Genomic DNA, 21,721 nt, shown 5'->3' with positions numbered 1-21,721 from the left:
TTTATTTTAAGATAAAAATGTTCATTTGTGGATGGAAAATATTCGTCAAAATGAAACATTGGTCCAAAATACTCTAAAAATAATTGTGGTCAAAATGATTATTTAGCCAAACGTTAAAAGTATTTTTTCTTAAAATAAAATATTGAAGGTTAAAACATTCAAAGAAAAAGAAGAATTAGAGTGACTTTTTTTTTTGAGGAAAAGGAGGCAAAATTGGCTTACAAAGCCAGGACACCTAGTGCTTCTGTTTCAAGCTTCTCGCGAACTTCCTCCGACGCCTGTACATATAAACGGTTCCAACTCGGATCTCCCCAGGCCATGCTCGCCAACCCATCTGCTACCATGTTGCATTCTCTAGGCAGAAAATGAAATTGAAGACTCCAGTTGCGTTGAGTCAAAGCACGAAGATGTGGCACAAAGGGGGATATACCTTCGCACCCCACCTTACCTTCCAAAACGCTCAAAGCGTCTTTGCAATCCGTTTCCACCACAATCTATCTCATGTTCCTCTCCCAAGCCAGCTCAAAACCAACACAAATTCCCCAATATTCAACATCAAAAGCCGAGCAAATCCAATTCTATTAAAAAAAAACCCCCTGAATCTATTCTCCACGATGATCCCTGAACACCCCCCGCACGTTGCTAGTCCCGTCGAGGCCTGCCTTGCTCCATCCGAATTAAGCTTCATACAATGATCCAACAGAGACTCCCAAAAAAAATTTATCCACCCTTTGCCCTTGCGCTGTCCGGTTCCTTCTATAGTTAGCAAGGGTCATTTCAATTTCCTGCAGACCCTATTAGCTTTTCTACTGAACTGATTCACCGTCATAATACTTCTCATCAAACACGATTTTATTTCGACGATTCCAGAGATTCCATAACACTAACCAAAACATCAAATCCCAATTAGCACATATATTTGGGTAGTGATCTACCTGTTGTAAGTTCTGAACAATCTAAAGATTAATGTTTGTTCCCATCTATTCGGTTGTACTAATTCTTGCCAAACGGACTTAGCTTTGTGACACTCACGAAAAATGTAGGTCGTCTCCCTCGCTGCACCACATATAGAGCAACTCGTATCATCAGCCAAATGACAGCGAACTCGTTCATCGTTGGAGAGTAGGCGATTCTTACAAATGGTCTATAGTAACATCTAAATTCGTGGGGAACCTCTATACTGCTGAATAACAGTCCAAGGATTAGAACGCTCATTGCTTTGCTCATCTCCCCGACACTCGTACGCACTTGAAATTGTAAACACATGCTTCGTGGATAACCTCCATCCAGCTATATATGTGCCACCCATTGCAAGTGGTGGCCGAATCGCAGCCAAATTAAGTCGGGCTTTCATGGGAAGCAAGGCTTGGAACTCATCTCACTTCCAATATTGGAATACACCATAGCTGAAACCTTTATCCCTCTAGTCGGAAAATAGCTCGGATTAAGAACAAGAAAGTGTAAGGACTACAATCGCCTACCCAATCATCAAACCAGAAATCAATTAAATTACCATTTCGAAGCGTCCACCGAAGATTATACACAATGTCGCTCTAAACAAGTGATATTCCTACCCAAATTCAAAATACCCTCTAGGAGAAATCACATTCGGAACAAGCTCCGACACCCTGTATTTGGAACACAAAACTCAAGCCCAAAGTTGTGATGCATCATTCACAAGCCTAAAGACCATTTTCATCATAAAAACTTCATTTAGTATGTGTGTTCTTCTTAAACCGAGACCGCCATAGTTGCTCAGTGTACATACTTCCTCCTAGTTCACCAAATGAATATGTTTCCGCCCATTGGTATCACCCCAGATGAAGTTTCTAATGATCCGTTCAAGCTCAGCACAAATTTCTTTGGGAGATAACTAGTCTGTATAGCATAAACTGGAATCGATGCTATAACAACTTTGGCCATTATAATTCTCCTGCGAAAGAAAGCTATCGCACTTTCCATCCTGCTAAGCTTCTTGAACTTTCTGAACATGGTACCCATAAGTTGCCGCCGTAACCCAATTGTGGAGTAAAATAATCCAAAATACCTCCCCAAATCATATACTCTGGTGAACTAAAACCCATTACTGATATTTCTTCAAGTATCCTCATCAACATTCTTCGAAAAACAAATATTAGTCTTTGAAAGACTAACTTTATGTCCCAAAGCATTACGCTTCAAGATGAGATAAGGATGATTCGACAAATAACACAAGGTCATCAACAAAGAACAGATGTAATAGATAAGGTATGTTTCGAGCAATTTTTATCGATTTCCACGTCCCTTCTCTACTGCTTCCTAAATCGCTTGGTTTAAGCGTTCCATGCATAACACAAAAAGATGGGGTGAAAGAGGATCCGCTTATCGTAAACTCTAGTTGACCGAAAACTTTCAGTTAGTCGTCCATTCCATAAAATCTGAGTACTAACTGATGAGACACATGACATGATCATACGAATCATCATTGTCAGAATTCCCATATCCCTCACTTACCCTCAATGAAGTGTCACTCTAGTCGATCGTATGCCTTTTCAAGATCAATCTTAATCATCATCCATCGTTTACAACCTTGCTTTCTTTCCATCGAGTGAATTATTTTCAGTGCTATAACGATTATTTATGATAATCCTCACAGGAACAAAACTAGTCTGAGTCTCGTCAATTCAATTAGGGAGAAAATGTTTCAGTTGATTCACAATAATCTTCCTAACAACCTTGTACATACTATACAGAGACTTACGGTCTGAACTGACCAAAATTCACTGGGTTCGGTACTTTGGAATTATCACCATAAGAGAATGATACCCATCCAACCTGGAGCCTTCGACGGATTAATCTCAAACATCGCTCGATGAACTTCTGCATCTGAGACTAGATCTGAAACGGACAAGAGCTTCTCTGCAGGGGTAGACACCTGTTTTTGACCGAACTTAAATCTATATATATATTATTTTAATAATTACTTACTATTATTATTATATTATTAATACTGTTAAATTTATTTTTGTAGGCCGCGTCCAACTCCATATCCCACGTCCCAAAATGGGATTGTTACACGAACATGCATAGTGAGATTGTGGAACCATGTTAAGGGATCTCAAGTAACTGCTTAATGCATTTCTAATAAACTGCCTACAATCTACACACCATGGTGAAGGCTATAAAAAGAGCAACGAGGAAAAAGTAAAGGGGGTGACCGTTTCTTTCTCCATAAATTTGAAATTGGGTTTCCGAGATTAAGCTTATTTTCCGTGAAAATGGAGTAGGAAAATCAAGAGATGCAACAAGCAGACGAGTATCTGCAGTGCCAAACCCAGAATTTGGTTTGCGGGAAAGTGATTACCGATGAACAGGTCGTGGAATTAAGCAGACAGATCGTGGCTTACGCCGCCATTTCTAAGCATCTCGCCGAGTTACACAAATCAATCTTTGTCCACCACGATTTCACTAGAATCAGATTGGGGAATCTATATTGTGACCTGATATCATGTGTTGGCCACAAAATCACCGCAAGACAGCGATGGACTCCGACAACACTGAAACTCCAGATTTTGGAGAGTATATACGAGAAAGGAACCGGGCAAGCAGAAAATCAAGGAGATAGCATCTGAACTAGCACAACATGACAAGATTTCCGAGACGAATGTGTACAACTTCAGAATCATCGTGCTCGTTCGAAAAAAGTTACATGCGTCCTCCGATTCTGGCAACGGAGAGCCAGAAGCACGATCGGAAGATGTGGGTACAAAGGATCAAAGGAAGAAACCGGTTCACATCGCGGAATACGATGGTTACTGGAGGGAACGTGAATTACAGACTAAAGAGAATCTGGAAAAAGAGTATAACCCAAAACCGGAGGAGTTGACCAATCATCTGAACGATCGTGTTACCACCACGTTGATGAGTTCTGTTTTCAGCAAAGAAAAAGGAGGGATACTTTTCGACTAATTAAAGTTAAGTAATTTGAATCAAACGTTTTTTTAAATTTTAATTTTAATTTTAAATTTTTATAATTAAGACAACCGATAAATTAATTGGTACCGAAAGGATAGTACAAGGGTGCTAATACTTCATTGACTGTAACTGACTCCCGAACCTGACACATTTCTGGTAAAACACAGATCATGTAAGATGGTGTCCGATCCACCTAAATGTTTTCAAAGTGATCGGTGGCGACTCCAACCCAATTCATTCACGTCGAAGCCCAATTCCGAGCCCACCCGAAAGATGGTCGCGACAGCTTGGTAACTCTGCTGGGGACAAGTAAGTGAGTCAGGCCAGAATTAATTTTCGGTTGTCTTTTTATGTGAAAATAGTAAATTTAAATTTAAATTTATTTGTTCGATTCCAATTATTTACCTTTGATTATTTTTCAAATAAATAGTTGTACTGACATTTTTTTTAATAATTTCAGATTTTAAAAGTTTTCATCTCTGGCTCTATACTCGAGATCCGAATCCTTTTAAGTGGGGGTAAAAGCGACGCCTTCGTGAGAATTTATTCTCCGTGCGGGCCTAGCAAGTAACCTTCGGGATTCATATACCTTATGTCTTCGTGTGAATTTAGTCACCGTGTGGGCATAAGAGAATGTTTCCTCTCGAGTTTAACTTAGTTCACATAAGCTTGTAATGTGCTTAGGACTAAGGGTATGACAAGCCCAAGGGGCACCAGCAAGGAGAACTTGAGTACCCTCTTTAGAACCTAAACCAGGAGAGTACAGAGAATTAAAGTCCACCCCAAAACTCATTTCAAACCATAGGATGCCTGAATTATTTCATGCTTTACTTTCTGTTCAAAACATGCGAACTAGACAAATATGAAATTAGGATTTGTTTGAAATTAGCATGCGAGATAGAGATCATGTCCGGGTAGGAATAATAAGCATGTGGAGTAGGATTTTTCATTTTTATCATTGTTTTGATTTACCTCATTAACTCTTTTTATTTTTGTTCTCTTTTATTTATTTTTCATCATTTGAATCATTTATAAGAGGTGTTGATCCACTAAAAACATGTTTGTTCCATATGAATAATCTAGATTAATGGACAAGGGGGTTATAATACAAGAGATGGAAAGCTCAGAAGTCCAGTTATGGTTAGAGAACGCTCAAGATGGGCCGGGATTTATATTATGCACATCAAACGTCAACTTTTTGAGCTTACAAAGGTTGCAGGGACAAGACGAGGAAAAAGTTACTGACCCGGACGGTTCTTTCAAAAACTACGAGAACAAGATGGCGAAACCCTAGCTAAACTGGAGACCATTATTGACGAATTCAAGAAACAAGCCGATAAACTTCGGATGGAGGGCTCCAATGGCACTTTCGTTAGAAACAAGCTCGGCAGAGAGTGAAAGTCAGAGATGCAGTCATTCAAAACCTTTTTTTTTGGGCAAGCAGCTCGTCACTTGCACAGTTTAGTCAAGGGAGCCGGAACAGTTTGACAGGATATTCAACCGGTGACAGAAAAAAGATGGAAAACGAATCAACTTGTTAGGGGCTGTTCAGGATATATACTTTTAAAATATTTTTTGTCTCTTAAGACGTAACACTTTTGTCCCCAATAACGATTATTTACAATAACAGACACATTTTTTGGATCAAGGCCTCGAACATTTCACGCATTATGCATTCTTGCATATTTCGCATATTTTTTCTTTTTTCATTGCATCCACACGAGCTAACAAAAGATTTTCATAAACAAAGGGGTACAAACACTAGACATAAATCCACAAGCTTCGGACACGTGTTATCCTCACAACACTCGCGTAAAGGAAAATGGAAGCCAAGATTGCTCAACTTGAAGAGAACATGCTAAAATTACAGAATGAACTGGAAGAAAATAAATCAAAATCAACAAAGTACCTTGGATTCCATCACTGCGAATCAGGACTTATTGGTTGACCAGGTTATTTCACGGTTGTCTGGTTTGAATCAAATAAATGCTGCTTGGGCAATTGGTTGAGTTTGAGTTGTCCCTCTAAGGCAATTGGTTAAACGTCCCAGATTTATGGATAAGATTCAGCTAACCTAATGATAAAGGTGTTTACATATTGAGCTGTCCCTCTAGTGCAATTGGTTAAACTCCCCGACTTTATGGATTCAATTAGCCAGACAATGGCGAATTAAGTTCATTTAAATAAGGAGTTTCGATAAAAATGGACTAAGGGAGTTAAGAAATACCTGTTATAGTCAAATTCACACGAGCACTAAATAATTTCATTTTTAGACCGATATTTATGCACTACCTTTGTTATATGAGCTTACAAAACTTGAACAAATGGAAGATTTCAGAGAACCAATATAGAAGGTCTAGTAATTGATAATGTTAGTTGCGTCATTTTGTCCGCATCCAATTAAAATACCAAGTCAAAGAAAAAGCAAGTTGCAATAACCAAAAAATGACATTTTTTGGCTGAAACCGTAGGTCAACCTAAAGTCAACTCATCCACTTGAATATTTTTCAAATGACCTTTGATATTCTTTGAACTCATGTTTACAATTTGATTCGATTTGATTGCGAGCCTGAATTAAGAGACAATGTTTTACAAAATTCTTGCATTTTTATATCTTTTTTCTTCCCTCCTGAGATAAGAGAGGAGAAAAACATTTTCAATCAGGACAGTCGCAAATGTGAAAGGTCCTGGAAGGTACTAAGGCTCATTTTGCCTCTATTAAAGAAAGAACGAACAATGTCAAATTTCGAGCATTTCACAAGACAATCAGTCCGAGAGATCATATAGAACTTGTTATATTACCAATAACCTGAGAAGAAAATATGGTATGGTCAATTACAAGGACAAGACCACCAGACAAAAATGAGGCATCATCCAAGAGATAAAACAGAATTAATTCATGTTGTATGCATCTTAGACATACTTAAGAGCATCACATTTATCATTTTTAGCATACATAATTTTTTGCAGCTTTTTGAGTCAAGTTACAACTTCAAGACGAAATATACTCGATTCAAAAGCACATTCAAAAGTTGATGGTGGTCGCTCGACCTCATAGCGAATGGACGACTGTCTGACAACAAAATAACTTTCTGAGTCTCGTTCAGAGTCAATTTCAACTTCACAATGAAGGATATTGAACTCGAAGTGACACAATTTACTCGAGATTGGATTTCAACTTCACGACGAAGGATATCCAACTCAAAGCAAACAACAATACTTGGATTTTAACTTCACGACGAAGGATATTTCGTTGGGACTGTCCGTGGTGGCCGAGGGAAGGTTTGGAAGTGCACTTCGAAGGCTTTTCCTCCTACCCTTTGCTCTTTGCTTTCATATTTTATCTTTTGGGTTGTAAGGAACGGATTAACTTGCTTTATGCTTGCTTATTTCGAATCCCACCATGAACTAATCCTATTTGGTGTGAGTTTATTTTGGATATTTAAGTTTTACTTTAATGAATGATTATTTTCTATGTTAATTTTATTTTGTTTATAAAGCTTAGTGCCTTAAGGTTGTAGGAGCTACGAGAGTAGCCGTTTCTTAGGAGATTACTTAGTGTTTGAGAGAATGTCTAAGTAACATATCCTTAGTATTCGAGAGAAATTGGGGAGGAACCACATAAGTAAGGGGTTCTAGATAGTAACTAGGCCTAATCCACCTTAGAGTTAATGCTAGGATTTTATTCGACTAAAAGGAGTAGTGCACGATCGATAGGTTAGATGTTAATGCTGCCACAAAAAGGTATTGCCGAGACATATCATGTTATCTGGACCAATAGGATCCCTACAGTAGCTAACGCCAATCGGTTTTGCCAAGGCATCTTCAACTTGTCGAGTCCCTTTACTAGAGATAGCATAGGGCACCCTTAGTAAACTCTGTCGGGCATATAAAACATAGAAGTAAGACCATCCTGAGAAGTAGACTTAAATTTCCTAAGTGACTCCTATCACTCATTCTCATAGTAGCTTGTTGTATGAGGAGTCTAAAGTCCTTATAAGCAAATCCAGTATTTATAGTTTATTTTGCCTTTACATTTTTATTTGTTTGCACTTAGCACAATTCAATTTGCCATAACATCTCAATATGCTACTATATTACCATCAGACAATTTCCACAATATTCATTCATTTTGCCACAGCACTTTCATTTGCAAATAACATCACTAAATTTACTTAGGTGACATAGTAAAGCACTTTGACTGAACTTATCAATTTCCTCCAATCCATGTGGAGACGATACTCACTTATCACTGTATTACTTGTTCGATTGTGTATACTTGCACATATTTTCGCACCCATATATAGTACTCACAATTTGCGGACAAGTTTTTCGCGCCGTTGTTTGGGATTGGCAACTAGAATTAATTTGTTTTGTCAAAACATTTTTATTTTGCTTGTTTATTTTTATTTTTCTTAGATAGCTTTACTTTTTATTTTCTTTATCTATTTCAGTTTTTTTGCTGTGTATGACCAGAAGACATTCGAACGAGTCATTAGAACCGGTTGAACCTGAGATCGAGAGGTTTTTTAGGCAAACAAGACGTGCTCAACGCGAAAATTTGTATCAAATCGAAAATCAAGGCATTGGTAATGAGGATGATCAGAATGTCGAGGTAATTCCAAATGCTGGGAATGCAGCCAGACCTCGTGCCATTCGTGATCACTTAAACCTTATCCTGGATGACTTAAATCCTAGAATTGTGGAACCAGAAATCCAGGCAGCATATTTCGATCTCAAACCTGTCATGTTCAATATGTTGAACTCCATAGGGTAATTTGGGGGCATGCCAAATGAAGATGCCAGACATTATATTTGTAACTTCTTGGAAGTGTGCGATTCCTTTCGCCAACAAGGAGTGCACAAAGATGTCTTGAAATTAAAACTATTTACATATTCTCTGCGTGACCGAGCAAGGGTTTGGTTGAATGGCGTTCTAGCGGGTTCAATGGAGTCATGGTCTGATCTATGCAAAAAAAAATGGCGGTATAATCCTCCGAACATGAACACCCAACTGAGGAATGACATTGCTTCTTTTCTTCAAGCTGATGACGAGTCGATGTTTGAGTGATGAGATCGATATAAGGGATTGCTTCGTAAATGCTCGAATCATGGTTTTCAAGATTGGACATAAGTGGCGATGTTCTATAATGGAGTTAATGCGCCCACATGGATGATGCTAGATGCCTCAACAAATGGGACATTACTTGACAAATCACCAGCAGAAGCATTCGACATTCTGGATAGGATTGCCACCAACGATTATCAGTTTCCATCTATAAGGCTTGGACTTAGGCGCAAATCACATGGAGTTTTTGAGCTAGATTCTAAGATTCAGTGTCCGCCCAACTTGCTGTTATCACCAATATACTAAAGAATTTGCAAAGACTAAGCGAGGTAAGAGAAGTGAAGGTAGACCATTCAACATGTTTATTATGCCATGGCAAACACAACGAGAGTGACTGCCTGACCAATCAGGAATCTATCAACTATATAGGCAACTACAATAGAGACAACAACAACCCCTATTCTAACATATATAATCCTGGATGGCGCCAACATCCAAACTTTTCGTGGGGAAACCAAGGAACCATCAATGCTCATCAACCAGTTCGACAGCAGAATTTCAATGACTCCCAAGGTTTTCAATCGAATATGCCATGGTATAATTCCAACAAGAGAGGGTCATCTTCATCTACTAATAGTTCTTTGGAGGCCACAATGCAAGAGTTCATAGCAACAATGAAGACAATGCTGCAAGACCATGCGACCTCCATAAAAAAATCAAGGAGCCCTGATCCAGAGGCATAGTTCGTCGTTGAGGGTATTGGAGAGTCAGGTTGGATAAATTGTCGCGGCATTACAAGAACGAAGACCAGAACATTTACCGAGTGACACTGAATTCATAAAACCTCATGTCAAAGAGCAATATCGTGTGCTAACTCTTTGAAGTGGTACACGAATTAATGTCGAATACAAGTTTGGGGGAAGATCGAAGGATAATTTACCCCATGAGACTGTACAAGCTGATCAAGAAGTGCTAGAAGGAGCACCAGAGGAAGAGAATAAAGATGAGGATTCATCGAGTAAATCGACTGAGGGGGCAAACAAAAATGCCAAGGCAAATTCTGTTCCCACCCCGTCAGTACAGGAAGCTAGACCCCCACCTCTTTTTCCGCAAAGACTGAAAAAGCATAACGAGGATATTCAATTCATAAAGTTTGTTGACATTCTTAGTCAACTTCAAATCAATGTTCCTTTTCTGGAGGCTATGGAACAAATGCCTACGTATGCTAAATTCCTTAAGGAAATTGTTACTAAGAAGAGAAAAGTGGAGCAGTACGAGACAATTGCCACAGCAAAAGAATTTTGATATTCCTTAAGCAAGCTGCCACCGAAGAGATATGATCCAGGCAGTTTTATCATCCCATGTTTGATAGGAGACAAATTTGTTGGGAAGACACTATGTGACCTCGGCTCAAGTGTGAAATTAATGCCTAAGTCAATTTTCGTGAAGCTTGGGATATGAAATGCGAGACTCACCTATGTCATCATGCAATTAGCCGATCGTTCACATGTGTGTCCTGAAGGGCGAATTGAAGATGTCATCGTGCGGGTTGATAAGTTCATTTTTTCTATTGATTTTTTGATTTTGGACTATGAGGTCGATGCCACATCACCCATCATCTTAGGAAGACCCTTCCTAGCTACCGGTCGTATTCTCATCGACTGCAAGAGGGGCGAGCTGACCATGAGAGTAGCCAATCAACATGTCACTGTGAATGTCTTCCGATCTCTCAAGTACATGGATGATTCTGAAGAATGCCAAAGCATTTTAGAAGTGGATACAATAATCACAAAAGAAATAGATCAATTTTGCCTGGACAATTTCATTCAGCTGGGACCTGATGAGGGGTTATTCGAAGACTTAAAGGCTGGAGAGCCTAATGATTTTTCTATCAAGGAACAATAGGCTAGATTCCTCAAAGCTAGCCCAGGTACGCATTTTAAACCTTTGAATTTTGAAGAGTTTGTTCCTCCCAAGCCCTCATTACAACATGCTCCTACCCTAGAACTTAAGAATTTGCCACATCATCTTAAATATGTTTATCTGGGTAGTAATGAAACTTTTTCTGTGATTATTTCCTCTGTTCTTACTCCTAACCAAGAATCTAGTTTGTTAAGTGTTTTGTCATAACATAAGAGAGCGTTAGGATGGACGATGGTATATCTGAAGGGAATAAGTCCAACTATTTGCATGCACAAAATCCTGCTGGAAGAATGCCATGGCAAATCCATATAGCCACAACGAAGATTAAACCCAATCATAAAATAAGTTGTGATGAAAAGAGATTCTCAAATAGCTTGATGCTGGAGTGATTTACCCTATTTCGGATAGCTCTTGGGTAAGTCCCGTCCAATGTGTGCCGAAGAAGGGAAGCACGACCATGGTGACAAGTGGAGATAACGAGTTGCTACATACACACACAGTCACCGGGTGACGAATCTGTATGGACTACCGCAAGCTCAACAAGGCCACCAAGAATGATCATTTCCCTTTGTCGTTCATCGATCAGATGCTGTATCGACTTGCTGGCAATGAATTTTATTGTTTATTGGACGTATACTTGGGGTATAATCAAATTGTCATCGCTCCAGAGGACCAAGAGAAGACAACATTCACGTGTCCCTATGGAACTTATGCTTTTTTGAAGAATGCCTTTTAGACTCTGTAATGCCCCGACAACTTTTCAGCGTTGCATGCAAGCCATATTTTCAGACATGGTTGAGGATTTTCTGGAAATTATTATGGATGATTTTTCTGTTTCCGACGATGACTTTCAAAAATGCCTTGGCAATTTGGCAAATATACTGAAGCGATGTGAAGAAACCGATCTCGTGCTGAACTGGAAAAAATGCCACTTCATGGTGACCGAAGGCATTGTTCTAGGCCATAAAATTTATGCAAAGGGCATTGAGGTGGACAAAGCCAAGATCGAGGTGATCGAGAAGCTACCCTCGCCAACTTCTATCAAGGGCATTAGGAGTTTCCTTGGACATGCTGGATTTTATAGACGATTCATCAAGGACTTCTCCAGGATATCCAAGCCCTTGTGTACCATGCTTCAACAGAACCAGCCGTTCGTGTTTGATCAAAAATGCCATGGCGCATTCAAAGAGCTGAAGCAAAGACTTATCTCTGTACCGATCGTGGTTACCCCAGATTGGATGTCACCGTTCGAGTTAATATGTGATGCAAGTGATTTTGTTGTGGGGGTTGTGCTTGGGCAACGTAGAGGTAAAATTTTCCATGTTATATATTATGCTAGTTGTGCCTTAAATGAGGCCCAATTGAACTATACTACCACTAAGAAAGAATTACTTGCCGTGATATTTGCATTTGACAAGTTTAGGCCATACTTGATAGGCGCCAAAGTCATAGTTCACACCGATCACTCAGCTATAAAATACTTAGTGAACAAGAAATATGCCAAGCCTAGATTTATTAGGTGTATATTACTGTTGCAGGAATTTGACTTAGAGGTAAATGATAGGAAATGTACTGAGAACCATGTTGTAAATAATTTATCTAGGCTAGAAAACATTTCAGAATGCCATGAAATTTTGATATTAAAAAAGAATTCTCGATGAGAAAATTTTATATGCCACGATAATTACTTGGTATGCTGACCTTGTTAATTTTCTTGTTAGTGGAATTTTTCCTTATAAATTGAACAGCCAGGGCAATAAGAAGTTTCTGCATAATGTCAAGTTCTATTTTTGGAACGAGCCATACTTGTTTAAACAATGTGTTGATCAAATGATTCGACGGTGTATCCCCGAAGAGGAGCAACGAGACATCTTACAACATTGCCACACATCACCCTATGGAGGGTATTTTGGAGGTACGAGGACTACTGCAAAGGTCCTCCAATCAGGTTTTTACTGGCCATCATTGTTTAAGGATGCCCACGAGTTCTGTAAAGCATGCGATAGATGCCAACACATTGGGAACATTTTCAGACGACACGAAATGCCGCTTTAAAATATTTTGGAGATAGAGCTCTTTGATGTTTGGGGCATTAATTTTATGGGGCCATTCCCATATTCTTTTGGAGACTTGTATATTTTTCTTGCAGTAGTCTATGTATCTAAGTGGGTTAAAGCGATTGCCACACCGAGGAATGACTTTAAGACAGTGCTCAAGTTCATTCACAAGAACATCTTTACTCGATTTGGAGTGCCAAGAGCCATCATCAGGGATGAGGGCACTCACTTTGATAACAAGCTAATTGCCAAGGCATTACTAAAATATGGAGTGTGACATAAAATTGCCATGACATTTCACCCATAATCAAATGGGCAAGCAGAAGTGTCCAACCGAGAAATCAAGCAAATCCTTGAGAAGGTGGTGAACCCTTGAAGGAAAGACTGGTCCCCAAAACTAGACGAAGCGCTCTGGGCTTACCGAACGGCATTCAAAATACCTCTGGGAATGTCGCCCTTCAAGATGGTATATGAAAAAGCCTGCCACCTACCAGTTGAGCTAGAACATAAGGCATATTGGGCAATCAAGAAGCTGAACTTTGACACGCAACTAGCTGGGTAAAAACGGTTACTCGATCTAAATGAAATAGAAGAGTTTCGAGCACAAGCATATGTTAATACCAAGCTTTATAAGGAAAAAACCAAGAAGTGGCATGACCGAATGCTTTTACCTCGGCATTTTCATATGGGCCAGAAAGTGCTCTTGTTTAACTCTAGGCTCAAACTCTTCATTGGCAAACTGAAGTCACGATGGTCGGGACCATTCGAAGTCCACCATGTTTACCCGTATGGTGTTGTTAATATCAAGAACATAGACGATGAGTCAATCTTTAAAGTCAATGGCCAGCGCCTGAAGGTTTACCAAGGAGCTCCACCCATGCGTGACAAATCTGCATTCCTCTTGCATGATGTCAAAACTGGCCAAGCATCTTGAATGCTGTTACATTTGGATTTACTCTTGTGCATAAATAAATGTTTATTTCTTACTGTTTCTATACAGTTTCCTTTTATTTTACTATTTTATTTTTCTTTGCAAGGTTAGGGTCTATCCAAGTTTCAACCGTACCAGTATTAGATTCTGAACACTCCAGCCCCACACAATTTCAAAAGCGCACACATCGCATGACCACCGCACCACCACAAGCGTAAAGTCAATGTACCTTGTATTGCATTGAATTTCATAGCATGTAGTTTAGATTTTCCTTAGTTTTATTTAGCATTGAGGGCAATACTTCTCTCAAGTTTGGGGGATGTAGGGTTCTTAAATCATTGCATGATAGTATTAGTAGAATAAATATGCCATGACATTAGTAAGTGGTTGAATTGGTTTTCTGGAATAAATTAAGGATGCCCAATGATGATGAATTCTTGATGGCTAGGATTAAATGTACATGACTGTTGAGGATAATAGAACCAACTCTAGGACTTGCTTCTTTGAAACCTTTGAATACACGATTGTATGTTTTTCATGCTTAAGGAACTTAGAAATTTTTTATAAGAGAACTCTTGCATGTCTTGGCATAAACGATGAAAACCCCAGTTTGTAAAAGAAAAAAAATGAAGTTGTGAATAAATGCTTCGGCATATATGTAGAGGGACACTTCGCTATGCCATGACATTGCCTGGAAACTGCATTTAAATAAATGGTAGCTATGGTATATGAGTGAATGAAAGTAGTCACGGGATGACTCTACTTGACTAGCTCGAGGGTGGAAAGTATGCTCCATTTCACCTTGAGTGTGGGATGGTAGGTGTGATGGGCTAACTTCCCTCATAGTAGTGTTAAAAAAAGAAGAAAAAAAAGCAAAAAGGAAAAGAAAATAATGTGGAAGTAAAAATTGTAAATGTCATGGCAAAATAATAAAACTTGCGTAGAAAATTTTTAGGTTTGTTAAGCATGGACTAAATACAAACACGCACACATCCACACAAAGAATATTTCCCTAGGGGATAGTACTTGATTTCTCAAACCAGTCTACCATGTTGAAGTCAAATGTTCTTAGGGATGAAATTCTATCCTATATAACTATTCTGCTTCTGAACTTGCCATAGTATTTTTATTTTGCTTAATATTATCCATTGCTTGAGGACAAGCAATAGCTTAAGTTTGGGGGTGTGATAACTCCGTAAAAAGGTCATATTTGGGACCTTTTCACTTAAGTTATTGACTGTCTAAGACCTCATATAGGATCATATAGATGTATTTAGTAACATATAGTTGCATGTGGTGGAATTCTTTTTACCGAGGCATTTTATTTTGTAATCAGTGCTTCTTTACAGGAAATGTGTTTTGTTTGATGATGTGCAGGATTTGGGAGCAAGGATAAGAAAAAGGGAATTGCCATGACATGATGAGACTATTGAGCAAAATGTGATTGCCGCGACAACTCGGACGGTATTTCTAGGCAGAAAAAATCAAAGAATATATTTTTAGTAAGAGCCAGCTGTCATTGACTATGCGTGATTTCTGCAATCAGCCATAAAGGAGGGGCCAATTACCACCTTTGCACCGACTCTCAGATAAAAGGAATGAATTTTAGGGTACTAGTATAATTTTAACACAAAACCCTAGGTCCATTCTCCCCTATAAAAAAGAGATGAAGCCTGACCTTTTTAGGAGACTTTGAGACTTTTACACAACCGCCAAGAGCCTAAAAATTCAGAGAAAAAGATCTCTCTCTTTTCCGTCAAACGTTTTTATTGTGGCATTCCTCCATTGACAAGCTAGGGAGTGGCGTTCTAGGCGTCCGAGAGGCGCTAGTTCGCTGGGACTGTCCGTGGTGGCCGAGGGAAGCTCCGGCAGTGCACGTCGAAGGCTTTTCCTCCTACCCTTTGCTTTTTGCTTTCATATTTTATCTTTTGGGTTGTAAGGAACAGATTAACTTGCTTTGTGCTTGCTTATTTTGAACCCCACCATGAACTAATCCTATTTGGTGGGAGTTTATTTTGGATATTTAAGTTTTGCTTTAATGAATGATTATTTTTCTATGTTATATTCTGTTTTGTTTATGAAGCTTAGCGCCTTAAGGTTGTAGGAGCTACGAGAGTAGCCGTTCCTTAGGAGATTACTTAGTGTTCAAGAGAATGTCTAAGTAACATATCCTTAGTATTCGAGAGAAACTGGGGATGAACCATATAAGTAAGGGGTTCTAGATAGTAACTAGGCCTAATCCACCTTAGAGATAAGGCTAGGATTTCATTCGACTAAAATGAGTAGTGCACGATCGATAGGTTAGATGTTAATGCTTCCGAAAAAAGGTATTGCCGAGACATATCCTGTTATCTGGACCAATAGGATCCCTGCAGTAGTTAACGCCAATCGGTTTTGCCAAGGCATCTTCAACTTGTTGAGTCCCTTTACTAGAGATAGCATAGGGCACCCTTAGTAAACTCTGTCGGGCAGATAAAGCATAGAAGTAAGACCATCCTGAGAATTAGACTTAAATTTCCTAAGTGACTCCTATCACTCATTCCCATAGTAGTTTGTTGTGTGAGGAGTCTAAAGTCCTTATAAGCAAATCCAGTATTTACAGTTTATTTTGCCTTTACATTTTTATTTGTTTGCACTCAGCACAATTCAATTTGCCATAACATCTCAATCTACTACCATATTACCATCAGATAATTTCCACAACATTCATTCATTTTTCCACAACACTTTCATTTGCAAATAACATCACTAACTTTACTTAGGTGACATAGTAAAGTGCTTTGACAGAACTTATCAATTTCCTTCAATCCCTGTGGAGACAATACTCACTTATCACTGTATTACTTGTTCGATTGTGTATACTTGAACATATTTTTGCACCCATATATAATACTCACAATTTGCGGACAATATTCAAGTCAAGGCTCAAATTCAAAACGAAGGGGCCATCCACGATTTTAACTTCACGACGAAGGATATCGTGCCAACTCTAGATTGGATTTCAACTTCATGATGAAGGATATCCAATTCACAACTCAACTTCATGGCGAAGGGGCTTCCCAATTTCATTTGGAGCCAATTTCAACTTGACGGTGAAGGATATTGGACTCGAAATAATACAAGCTTGGATTTCAACTTCACGACGAAGGATATTCAAGTCAAGGCTTAACTTCACAATGAAGGGGCCATCCACGATTTTAACTTCACGAAGAAGGATATCGTGTCAAGTCTAGAATGGATTTCAACTTCATGATGAAGGATATCTAATTCAAAGCTCAACTTCACGGTGAAGGGGCTTTCCAATTTCATTCAGAGCCAATTTCAACTTCACGATGAATGATATTGGACTCGAAACAATACAAGCTTGGATTTCAACTTCACGATGAATGATATTCAACTCAAGGCTCAACTTCACAACGAAGGATATTCAAGTCAAGGCTCAACTTCACAACGAAGGGGTCATCCACGATTTCAACTTCACGACGAAGGATATCGTGCCAACTCTAGATTGGATTTCAACTTCACGATTAATGATATCCAATTCAAAGCTCAACTTCACGGCAAAGGGGCTTCTCAGTTTTATTCAGAGCCAATTTCAACTTCACGGTGAAGGATATTGGACTCGAAGCAACATTCATCTTTAGATTATATTTCAACTTCACGACGAATGATATCCAATTCAAGGCTCAACTTCACAACGAAGGGGCAACCCACTGTTTCAACTTCACGACGAAGGAAACGTGCACTTGTAACATTCCTCTTTAGATTGAATTTCAACTTCACGACGAAGGATATCCAATTCAAGGCTCAACTTCACAATGAAGGGGTCATCCACAGTTTCAACTTCACGATGAAGGGAATCGTGCCCACCAGAAACATTCATCTCAAGATTGGATTTCAACTTCACGACGAAGGATATCCAACTCAAAACCAATTTGGTGAAATAATCCTTGGATTTCAACTTCACGAAAAAAAATATCTTGCCCAACAAATCGACTTAGTGTCACAACAAACATATCAAGTTTCCCAAAATAAAAAAGAAGATCGGACAAAAACTGGTTATCTTTTTCATCTTTTCCTATTCTTGTTAACACAAAAATGTGCAAAGAGGGGCAGCTGTAGACACCCGTTTTTGATCGAGCTTAAAATATATTATTATTATTATATTACTTATTATTAATATTATATTATTAATATTGTTAAATTTATTTTTTAGGCCCCGTTCAACTCCATATCCCACGTCCCAAAATGGGACTGTTACACGAACATGCATAGTGAGATTGTGGAACCACGTTAAGGGGATCTCAAGTAACTGCTTAATGCAGTTCTAATAAACTGCCTACAAATGGTGGAGGCTATAAAAAGAGCAATGAGGAAAAAGTGAAGGGGGTGGCCATTTTTTTCTCCATAAATTTGAAACTGGGTTTCCGAGCTTAAGCTTATTTTCAGCGAAAATGGAGTGGGAAAATCAAGAGATGCAACAAGCAGACGAGTATCTGCAGTGCCAAACCTAGAATTTGGTTTGCGGGAAAGTGATTACCGATGAACATATCAAGAAATTGAGGAGACAAATCGTGGCTTACGCCGTCATTTCTGAGCATCTCACCTAGTTACACAAATAAATCTCTGTCTACCACGATTTCACTGGAATCAGATTGAGGAATCTATATTGTGACCCGATATCATGTGTTGGCCACAAAATCACCGCGATACAGCGATGGACTCCGACATCACTGCAATTCCAGATTCTGGAGAATATAAAAGAAAGGAACCGAGATACCGGGCAAGCAGAAAATCAAGGAGATAGCATCTGGACTAGCACATCACAGCCAGATTTATGAGACGAATGTGTATAACTTCAGAATCGTTGTGATATTCGAAAAGAAAGTTACAGGCGTCTTCTGGTTCCGGCAACAGAGAACCAGAAGCATGATCGGAAGATGTGGGTACAAAGAATCAGAGGAAGAAACCGGCTCACATCGCGGAATACGATGGTTACTGGAGGGAACGTGAATTGCAGGCTAAAGAGAATCTGGAAAAAGAGTATAACCCAAAACCGGAGGAGGTGACCAATCATCTGAACGATCGTGTTGTCACCACGTTGATAAGTTCTGTTTTCAGCAAAGAAAAAGGGGGGATACTTTTCAACTAATCAAAGGTAAGTAATTTGAATCAAAAGTTTTTTAAAATTTTCATTTTAATTTTAATTTTTTGAAATTAAGGGAACCGATAAATTAATTGGTACCGAAAAAGCAGTACAGGGGTGCTAATCATTCCTTGACTGTAACCGACTCCCGAACCTGACACATTTCTGGTAAACGCAGATCAGGTAAGATGGTGTCTGATCCACCTAAATGTTTTTAAAGTGATCGGTGGCGACTCCAACCCAATTCATTCACGACGAAGCCCAATTTCGGGCCCACCCAAAAGACAGTCGCGATAGTAAGAAATTAAAAGACAACCCCGAACCTTAAACCTTTACTTTACCAAACCTGAGTAAACCAAGAAAAGCCTGAAAGAAACCAATTGCTTCATACTTTTAACCAAGCTTGATACATACACCAACTCCCATCAGTAACTTGGACCGAAATAGAGTTCTTCCTCCAAAGTACCTTTACTGAAGCATGATAAAACTTCGTGTTTCTGTCTCCATCAACAATCCAATCACTATGCGAATTTTGTCTCTAAAGACTTTCTTCATGTTCTAACACCCGATCTAACTCTTGCTTGAGTCTGTTTTCAAGCTCATGTAAGAGCGATGAATCATGCTGAAGTATGGCTTTATCAATGCCTTAAATTTGGCTAGTAACTTATTTTTCCGTTTAACAATGTCATTAAAAGTATTTTTATTCCAGACATGAAGTGACACCTATAAGGAAGAAAGATTCTGTTGAATTCCCAACTCTTGATTCCAATGATTCTAAAGTACCTCCTTGAAATTAGGATGATCCTGCTAAGCAAGGAGGAAACAAAAGAGGGGGGAGATGAACAATCAAAGTTTTCAATCGCATCCCACTTTATCAAGGTGAAGAACATGAGTATCTGGCGACCAATTCAACCAACCTTCATTCACTAGACAACGATCTAGGTGCTGGTGAAACGAGCCCTTGACCACGTGAACGGTGGTCTTTAGAATTCAATATCTGTCAATGTCAAGTAAAAAACATATTTGCGAAAAATTTCGCTTAGGGAGAGCTTACCAATCGTACCTCCCGACATTCATCAATATTCAATATAGCATTGAAACCACCCCCTAAAAGCCATGGACGATTACTCCCCATCTAAATCAGACAGAGATGATTAGAGATGTCGACAAATTACTATCAAAGGACACACATACACCACAGTAACAAACATCGACCGATCCACATCCTTAGCTTCCACATGGACATGAACAAGCTAATTTAAACCCTAATGACTTCCACCTTCAACCCATCTCTCCGAAGAATCCATATTCCTCCACTAGACCAGTGCGCTTCAACTCTGAAAGAATGTAAAAAACCAAATGATTGCGCATAATGATACGCACGCTTACCGCTTATCTTCGGCTCAAAGAATGCAACAATTGAAGGTGTTGGGATTATTGAAGCTCAATTTGAACAACCAAAAAAAGTACAAGATGGGTGAATTAGAAAATTGTGTTTAGGGGGTAAGGAGAAAGAAAATAGACAATTTGTTATTTCTATTTCTTGGTCAAAGAGATAACTTTTACACAACACCCTAGCTTTTCAAAGGCTCGCTATAACCAAAACCCCTTTACAAGGAAAAACATGTAAACAAAGAAAACCTCTAAAAAGGAAGATGTTTACAAAGAATTAAAGCTCACAATAAAAAAATATTTACAAGAGAATAGAATAAAGAGTAAAAGCTCTTATCTTGTGTTTGATTGATTGCATAGGTGTTCTAACTCTTCTTCAAGTGTCTTAAACTTGTATTTATATGTTGGAATGTGTTTGTGGTTGTTTCTAGCCGTTGGGGATGATTCCTAACTGTTTGGGGATGTTTTCTATGCAAAAAAACTGCCCAATACAGAGGGTATATGTACTCCTATAGGGAGTATTGATACTACATTTGTTATTTTTAAATAAAACTAGGCGTTACTAGCCGTTGGGACTAATGATATCGATACTAAGCCTATGGTATCGATGCTACTATGTAAAGTAGTATCGGTACCCCTTTGGGTATCAGTACCATTTTTGCATTCTAAAATTTGAGCAATGCTAGTAGTATCAATACTACCTAGAGAATATCAATACTTCTCTTACCTTTGGTATCGATACCACATGACCAATATCGGTATTGTTCATATAGTATCGATAATGTAAGAACAATATCAGTACTTCGTACGTAAAAATTAGTTTCGTGCTCAAATTCACTTTTAAAGGACTTTGAATTATTTTTGAAAACTTTGAATAAATTCAATTCAAGTCCAAAAAAATTTTGCCTTAATTTGTTATATCAAAACATTGTAAAAAGTGGTTTAACAATCTCCCCCATTTTGATATAACAAAACATTTGAAAAAATTGTTTTTGGGAAAACCCTCCTTAATAAAACATTTAATGAAAAAGAGATATTTTGGAAAATGTTAAAAACTCCCCATTTTTCATTGAGAAATTGAAATTTTCAAATCATATTTCTCCCCTTTTTGTTATATAAAAAATAATTCAACTTTAAAGTTAAAAAATAACAATGGAGAGTAAGTGGTAAATTTTATCATAAAATCATTTGAAAATTCAAAAGCTCTCTCCTTAATAAAAGCATTCCAAACAAAAAATTAACTTTAAAAA

General features: G+C 38.5%; 2 pseudogenes; both read left to right on the top strand.

Moving 5' to 3' along the window:
• The first annotated feature begins 3,257 nt into the window (after positions 1-3,257).
• Positions 3,258-3,948, top strand: LOC120138998 (annotated as a pseudogene).
• A 14,439-nt stretch (positions 3,949-18,387) lies between these two features.
• On the top strand, positions 18,388-19,085 carry LOC120138997 (annotated as a pseudogene).
• Positions 19,086-21,721: the final 2,636 nt, after the last annotated feature.

This window comes from Hibiscus syriacus, unplaced genomic scaffold, assembly GCF_006381635.1.
Source record: "Hibiscus syriacus cultivar Baekdansim isolate YM2019G1 unplaced genomic scaffold, ASM638163v2 tig00110718_pilon, whole genome shotgun sequence".
Taxonomy (NCBI): domain Eukaryota; kingdom Viridiplantae; phylum Streptophyta; class Magnoliopsida; order Malvales; family Malvaceae; genus Hibiscus; species Hibiscus syriacus.
The sequence above is the reverse complement of the archived record's forward strand: the minus strand, read 5'-3'. Positions and strand labels throughout refer to the sequence as shown.